The sequence below is a fragment of the Falco rusticolus genome, chromosome 12 (assembly GCF_015220075.1).
Source record: "Falco rusticolus isolate bFalRus1 chromosome 12, bFalRus1.pri, whole genome shotgun sequence".
Lineage (NCBI taxonomy): Eukaryota > Metazoa > Chordata > Aves > Falconiformes > Falconidae > Falco > Falco rusticolus.
Genome location: NC_051198.1, coordinates 15859948 through 15868580, shown reverse-complemented (window position 1 = coordinate 15868580; position 8633 = coordinate 15859948).

The following is an 8633-nucleotide window of genomic DNA, read 5'->3' as shown; positions in this document are numbered from 1 at the left end:
GGTCAGCTCTTAGTTGACAGTCCTCAGAGGAGAGGCCAGGATGTCACCAGACCCGACAACCTCTTTTCTGGCTCAGCATGATCGATCACCCTAGCCTACCCTGCAAGGCTCGATGAATATTAACTCCTAGAGACTGATCTGATGAAATGGGGACTTCACATCACCGTGACTGGGAAATACAAGTGCAGGCCATGCATTCCTCTCACACCAGATTTCACTCTTTTTCTTTGAGCTGTGGGTATTTTTATTTCTTGACCCAAATTGCTGTGCTTAGGGGTCATGCTTCTTTGTTAATCTGCAGCTGTATTGCTGGCTCAGGGGAGCTGTATTTGGGAAGTAGGTGGGTGATGCACCAGTGAGTAACGTGCAGTTCATAAACACTTTGCATCCCTTCAGCTCAATGGCTGTGGGAGGCACATGGACGCAAATGTACAGCTAATAGAGTGGCGAAGTGATCAGTGCCTTGCTATTTTTTCACTGTCGACAATTGTCTGTGAAACCCACAGGCAAAGTGTCCAGAACAGGCTTACACAAAGGATGACAAATAGCTATTGCCCTCACTTACCCTGCTAGTTCAGGGCCTGAAGTCTGCATAGTAGATCTCATGGACACAACCCCACTGATGGTCCCTTGGGGGTCCGAGAAAGACATCATGCAATAAAGTTTATTTCCTTTTCTCTCGCTGCGCTTTAAAAATAAACAAACTCTAAAATTGCTTACAACCACTTCCTGCCCCTACCATTGAACAATTAATTCTTCCACTGTGAACTTAAATTGTGCTGTTTACTGTTTTTTCAGAGTCGTCACATCTTTTATGGTGTTTTTTCACCAAAAAGGCTTTGTTCACATATGTGTCTCTGTGAGAGTGTATATTGCATATTACATCCAGCTATGGCCTCTCTGATGTCCATCTGCAGTGGCAGGGGAACAACACGCGGCAGCATGGTGGGTCCAGCAGGATGTGCATGTGCGTTGGTGTGTGCATGCGTATGCAGTGGGGGTACCACGCTGCAGATCAAAAGGAAAATTAATCTCCAAAATGTTTAGTTTATAAAGTATATTGTTGTTGCACTGCCACCTGAGGTCTTCAAAGGGGTCCAGATTTATTGTCTCAGCACAGCTCAGAGATATTTATTGTAGATTAAAAATGGAAGAAATAGGAAGGGGGTCAGGCATGTAAATTACTGAGTAAAAATAGGAAATCTTACATTTGTTTGCTTTATGAGTTTGAGGTTTTGTTTTCTTCTACCCTGCTGGTGCTTTTTCCCCCTCTCTCTTACATTAGCTCCTAAGAGCCAAGGGGTCATGTCTGTGTTTTCTTGTGTGGCCACATGGAGCATGTCCTGACAGCTCTGTTATCTCTTAGGTAGAAACTGAGATTATCCAGGCATGGCTTTTGGAAAGGAAAACTCACTACAGACAAATCTGTTTTGCTTTTATTACTGGAGGTATCGTTTAATCTCAGCCCCTGACTGTGTCTCTCCCCACAACTCCTCTGCTTGGAGGAAAGTCATTGACTCAACACATGACAAAGAAATTAAGTCTCCTTTGTGGCCACAGATTTTAAAGAGAGGAGCAGTCATCTGGATCCTGCTCAACTGGTTGTGCGACACAGCCTAGAGAGCCTGAGCAGTGGTACCCCGCTGGTCAGCGAGGGTGACATGTCCCCAGCACGATGTGCCCAGGCGCTGGCTGTGACACTGCCTGCGGGCAGGCATAGCAGGAACCCACACTGCCGAGGAGACCCTCTGCCTGGGTCCATGCAGGGGGGTTGCCCAGAGCTTCAGCCCTCACTTAGACCTTGTACGCTGACCTTCCCCACCAAACGCCTGGGCTGAGGCTGGAGGAGGACACCCCAACTGGGCAGTCTCCAGTCACTCCTTTCTGCAGTGCGGCTGGGGTGATGATGGGGGTGGCAGGGGAAAGCATGGACTGTGAGGTGGAGAGATGAAAAGCATGGAAATACAACTTCTTTTCACCTTTACTTGTTAGCATTGAGCTCTTTCCCCCAGTTCCAGTGGAAAGACAGAGGTTTGTTTATGCCATCATGATCTGACTTTGGCCTGGAACAGGACAGGATTGTCCACTGAGGAGAAATTCAGAACTGAGGGAAAACCTAAGATCTCATGATACTTCTCCTCACTGCCTTTTCCTGATTGTCTCCTAGGTGAAACGGGCTGGCTATGTCCTCACTGGGGCGCTGGCTATGACTTGCTAGGCAAAATCTCTGGGTCACCATGCAGAATCAACAGAACTTCTCCAAAAGCTCACACTGCAGGTGGAGAAGACAGCCACGAGGTAGGAGATACAAGCCGAGAGAGGGAAAGTGAGGTGCTGAAGGCTTTTGAACCAGAAATGGTACGGAGCCACTTGTGCTTGATTTATGGCAGTTGATGCTGAATCATACTGTCTTTGTCAGTCCTCTGAGATGCTCTCTGGTTCTCCAAAAAGCTTTACTCGGCAAAGTAAATTCCCCTGTGCAGCTCTGGGCCTCTTCTGACAGCCCTAGGTGATTTTAAAGATCTGAGATGCAGGAACCTACATTCTGTCACTTGAGGGGAGCATCACCTTCATACTAAATGTGAGCCTTAGCTGTGTGAAGCTTACAGCCACAGCTGTGAGGAGAAATACTTCATCCAGGCGGCAACCCTGTTGGGTGACGGAGCATCCCAAACTGATCGCCCGCTAGTGCTCATCTTTCAGCGACTTCAGCTAGCTGTCTGGTAGCTTTCAGCTGAAGAGCTGGAAGCCATGCCGTCTTGCAAGACACCAGGGACCCCACTCAGCTGTGTTTGTGGTAGTGGTTAATCTTATGGGCGCTCACCCCACATCCATCTTGTCCCCCTTTACCTCTGCATCCTGCTGTCGGTTGCAAAGACCACCACATGTTCAAAGATCGTTGTCTCCAATGAGGTTTGTGTATGGATTTTAATATCATAATTACAGCATGTAAACAAAACACCACTTGATTATTGAAGCCATATTCACTGCAGCCAAGCTCCCATGCCAGAGATACACATGAATTTAATTGCTGTTAAACCTCTGCAAATGTATTTGCAGTAAGGCGCTGGTATTACTTAACACACAGATCAAAACAACTACTGAGATCTAGAGCTGATGCTGCAGATCAGTCGGTGCGGGCTTTGGCTGCTTCACTGTACAGCCGATGATCAGTGGGATGCTTCCTGCATGCTGGCAGCTGGCAGGACTGTGCCGTGCCCGTGACATCCAGCTCCAGCCACGGGTCAGACCCAGCCAGTGGTTTCACTTCAGCTGTCCTCCTCACTGGAGATCAGATCAGACATAGCTGCTCTTAACAACCAGGGGCCGGGCTGGCTTTCAGACTGACAGTCAGCACCGGGAATAGCCTTGCAAAGGCTGGCGAGGCCCCGGTGCGGCCATGGGGGAGAGCGAGGGCGATGCTGCCCTTGTGCGGGACGCCCACCCCACCAGTCAGCGCCCTCGTGACAGCCCCCCCACCCCTCTGGCTGCTCTGCTGCCCGCAGCTTGGCTGCTTAGTTCTGCTGCTGACATCTGGAGCAAAAGCATGTACAAAAGACTATACAAAGCAAAAACATGCACAGAAGAATGAGATTAGGTTCTTCTGAGCTTCTTCCAGACTCAGCCTCCCCCAGAGCTCTTTGCTATGTTTTGCTTTGTACACTGGGAGGAGAAGAGCTTGGTTAGAGAAAAAAAGAAGATGTTTTACAGATTAAAGGACCTTAGATCTGATCCAGGTGTTGCTTCCCAGGTCCTTCCAAACTCTGGTGACACCAGAAGACATTTTGCAGAGCCCAGAGGTTGGTGGGGAAGCCTGGGACAGCTTATAGATGAGAGATTTCCCTGGCCTTTCCAGCCTGACAGCCCAGCGATGGCTGTCTTTGGCTAATTGCAGCAGGACATCTGCAAAAGCAGTGAGCTGTGCAAGTAGGAAGCCTTGTGGCTTGTGGACATCGACAGGGAAGCCTCTGGATGGCCAGGCAGCAGCACCACAGTGGCACGGAGCCTCCTGCTCTGGTCCTGTCTCAGGAGCTCCGGGTGCAGAAGGGTAATGCCCCCCAGGCATGCCTTTCTGTGTCTGCCAGCACTGCCCACCTCACCAGGGGGAGTTTCTGTCTCCTGACAAAACCTCTGTGAAAATCTGAGGTACTGTTGTCCTCATTTTACAGACAGATCCTCAAAAGTATTTGGACATCAAACTCCCAGTTAAACCCAAGAGAACTCAGTACCTAAAGTGCCTACCTGCATCTAAGTGATTTGCTGATAACATGTTGAAAATGAAATTTGGACCTTCCAGACCTTTAGCTGGTGGCCTAGCCCAGAAGCATCTTTTTCTGCCAGAGTACAGGTCTGTGCTCCCACACCGGGCAGGCAGGCAGCGTGTGGCTCGCCTCTGCCTCCAGCCTGGCCGGTGCTCCCCTGTGGCACTTGGAGAGCCTGGGAGGCTGGTGAAGGGGGAGCTGCAGAGAAGGGCTGTGCTCACAGGAGATGGGACATCAAAGTCCTGGCCACACACAGCAGGAGATATTCTACAGCTTGCTTTTTTTTTCTTTACAGCAACGGGGTGCCACCCTTGTTGTTTTTGGCAGTTCCCAATGGGAATAATTACATCGTGCATGCCTTAAATTCCCTCTTTTGCAATGACAACTGGATGCAATTTCCTTAGGAGTCTCACAAATGAAGCTCTCACATTGTTGGAAGCCATTCAGTGAGTGCTGCAATGTGTTCAGAGGTGGCTGCTTCTCAGCAGGACCCCAAGTGGTTTCCAGAAACCTTTCCTTAGCCTGTCAATGTACTTTGGGACCCACTCAGTGGGTGAGTCCTGGGCAGGGTCTTTCAGCTAAATGCAAACTTGTTAGTTCTACACTGCAGAATACCAAGACGGCCTGGTTGGAGGCATACACTCATGTATGGCAGAGTGTGAGATGCGAACCTGGAGGTTTAGAGATTTCGTATGTTGTCATGAGTGGGCTCAGGAAATGCCAAACCAGAACTGAAACCTGCACTTAAGGTTTGATTCTGGTTCATGCTTAACATTAATATTACTCTTGCTAATGAAATGTTCCCTGAAATAGCTCCATGGAGCTAAGGATAGGTCTCTGCAGAGGATTTTATGACCCGGTTGCCTGTGATAGCAAAGACTGGACACAGCCCATCAGGTCCCTTCCATTCGCATTGTCCTGTGATTAAAGAACAAGACTCACCAGAGCAGGCTGCTCAGGGAATCCTCCACACAGCAGCAAAAAGCTTCAGCGGTCGTTGTTGTGGGGCAATGACTTGTTGTTGGACCTCATGCCTACGCATTAAGGTGGTCTGTTTGGCAGGAAGGGGCAATAGTCCTTCTGATCAGGAGACATGGAGGAAAAATAAGTATGTCCCCCAGCAAAAGACTGCAGGACATGGAGGAAAATGCCCTGATGACAACGGAAAGTACCACCTCTCTCCTCCCTGCACACTGCACTGTGCTTAAGATGGCCAGCATTTGGTGCTGCTTGTTCTTCAGATTGCCCCTGTTGACTTGCAAAGACCTTCATGCCAACACCTCACCAAAGCGCTTGACCACTGGTGTCTCTGGGCAGCTAATGAAAGAGCATGATAACTAAAGAGACCTAATGAAGCCCAGCTCCTGCCAAATGCATGGTCGAGTGATCTGTGCAATGTACGGCGAGAGCGGAGAGGAGGGAGGATCAGGAGAAAAGACAATGCCGCTCGCTCAGACTTGAAAATGAAGGTCCAGGGGAGGTAGATGAGAGACAAAGAATGCAAAGGAGGAACAATGTGTGTTGTGGTTGGAGGGAAGGCGTAAAAGAAAGAAAGAGCATGCTTGTGTCATCTGTAACTTGGGAGGGAGGCCTCGCACAGATATTTTATTCCAAGTGCCTGACCTGTTCTCTGTCTGGGAAACACCCGAATTAAATCAGATATTAACCAAATGCTTTGGTCTAGCTGGAAAGCAGAGTGCAGTTATCTGGAACAAGTGAGGCAGAAGAAGCAGACCCTCTCCCCGCTTCCCTTCTGGAGTGGGACCCTGCTGGTCACAGGGATGACATTAGTATTTTTTGCCAGTTCTCTAATTCAACAGGCTCAGGGGGCATCACTCTCCGGCCACCCTGAATTCCTGCAGACACTGCAGTGGGTGGTGGGGAGCAGGAGCAGGGACCTCCCAGGTCTCAGGTGAAAGCCACAGTCAAACACCACCTCAAAGAAACTTTTCAAATCGACCTGGATAAAGAAATGACATCTCAGTCCTCAAGCATGGTTGGCAAGGAGCTGCCTGGAGGGGAGGGCATGGACTGATGGTGGAGCAGCGAGGACATTCTGGGAGCCGTGGTGGCTCCCACAGAGCTCGATAAACAGAGCTGCCCTTCCAACAACTGGGCACAGAAGTGTCACACAGGTACTGTTGTGTTCGTGTCACTGTTTTTCCCTTTTTCTGACAGTTGTAGCACCTCAGGTGTCCTTACGGCAGGGCAGTCATCTCTCCTCTCATGCAGCACAGTGCTTGCCAGCCTGTGGTCCGTGCAGCTCTCAAAGCATCTGAAGGTGCTCAGCGAATGGTGCAAAATACAACACAGACCATAACATTCCTGCATTTGCAGTCCCACGTATGCAATCAGAACTAGGGGAATGCAAAGGAATAAACAGACACCCAAAGGTGAGCATAATTTTTCCTTGGGCCTTAAGTACAAATCACTGTGGTGACTCTGCCATGTGATGCCTTCAGTGTATTCGGAAAAGGCTGGGCAGACCTTTGAGTAAAAGACATACAGGGATGCCGTTCTAATGCATACAGGGTAGAACCTAGGAGAGCAAGATGGGAGCATGGCAAGCGTATGGTCCTGAGGTGATCCAGGCTCTCAGAGCCAAACCGTGCCCTGCCATCTGAGACTCTGCAGTGCCTAAGGGCGGCTGGTTGCCTTTGAGGAGTTCATCAAGGCTGTACTGCATTTCTGTGGGTGCTGCAGGACCATGTTCTGAACAGCATGGCAGGCTGGTGCCCCGGGACACTGCTGGTCATCCTTCATAGAGCACTGGGGGCAGGGCAAGAATGTCTCAACCTCAATAGATCCAGCAGGACAAACCCTTCTTTCTGTATACAGAGTGGGAGTCGGAAGGTACTGGCCATACTCAAATCCAGGTACAGGATACGATGGCTGTCCAGTCCCTGACCTAAGTTCTATCTGGTTTACTTAGTTGCTGTGAAAAGAGGGAATTTTCCCCAAAAGGAGGGAACCAGGGCGTTCTCTCTGGTTCTATTCCATATCCCCTAGTGATTGTTTATTCTTGGGGAGCATCACTACCCATCCAGTCATCAAAGCGTCAGGTACTCATAGCCAAAGTCCTGGCCTGGGACCATCACCGCCAAAAGTGGAATCGTCTGCTTTGTTGTGGCCCTCTTGGGTTTTGGCAATATTTGGAGATACAGCCCCACGCTGATGGTGCCTGTGTGGTCTAATTACCTTTTACTGCTACTCTTGCCTGCCTGCTTACTCGCACGTTAATTTATTTGTCTCGAGATGCGCTTGCGCATCTGTTCCTTATTTCCTGTGTATGCATTTGTTTTCTCGCTAAATACTGAAAGGGAAGGAGATGAAATGCATTGAAGATCTTGATTTAAAGCTTCAGCCTTTCTCTAAATCTGTTAAGAACTGTTTTCTCATCTCCCCCTCCTCTCTACCCTCTGTGATGGCAGTGAGACATCCCGTAAAAGCATAGCAAGCTGTGATGCAGACACCGAAACAGAGACAGACCCCTGTTGCTCCACTGACCGCAGCAGATAATGGGCATTATCTGCCCTGCACCTGATCCTGGGTATATTTTTTGTGGTATCTTGACCCTGTAGTGCAGCATCATACACTCACCATTTGGTTCTTCCATCAGCTCTCCTGTGTCATTTTGGAGTTGATGACAGCACTGGTGGTGATGCACAGGGGCTAGCCCAGGATTCAGCTTGTTTAAGGCAAGGAAGAAAAGATGTGAGCAGGACAGGGTAGCTGCATGAATGGCCAGCTCCAACAGCCACTGGTCTACCTGTCCTGTGGCTGCCGAGCTGCCTTTTCCTTGCGACACTTTGCTACAGGTGTGCAACTTCTGCCGGTGGACCAGACCTAACCTGACTTCATGATGGACTTCAGCACGTTCCTTCTCCTTCACTTGCCATGCTCTGGCCAATGGAGCCTCATGTGTGTGTATTTTGGAGCAAGCATGTGCTACTAGAAGGGAGGGGGCAAACAAAGGTCAGGAGAGGATGGTTCCCTGAAGAGATGTGACACACAGACTGCTCCAGAAGGTCATAGCCTGGACTGGACCTTCTTCTTCACCAAACTGTCTTGTTTGGTTTACTCAACTCAGTATCATAGGAAAAAGGAGGGCTGAATAGCTGCTGGTTGATCCAGAAGGTTGGTGCGTTGGCAGTTGGTGAGCAAAAGCTCTGTCAGCACCCATCTGCTTCCCAGTCCCTTAAAAAGGGGCTTCTTTTGGTGGTGGGCAATGTCACTCCTGGTTCCCCAACACCACATACTTGTCAATCCATGCCACCTCTTGGTTCAGCAGTGCTGTTGCGATGAGAGGGGTTTGAGTTGGCTGGGAAAAGGCACATGTAAGAGAGGTCACTGAGATAGGTCGTCCCTTCC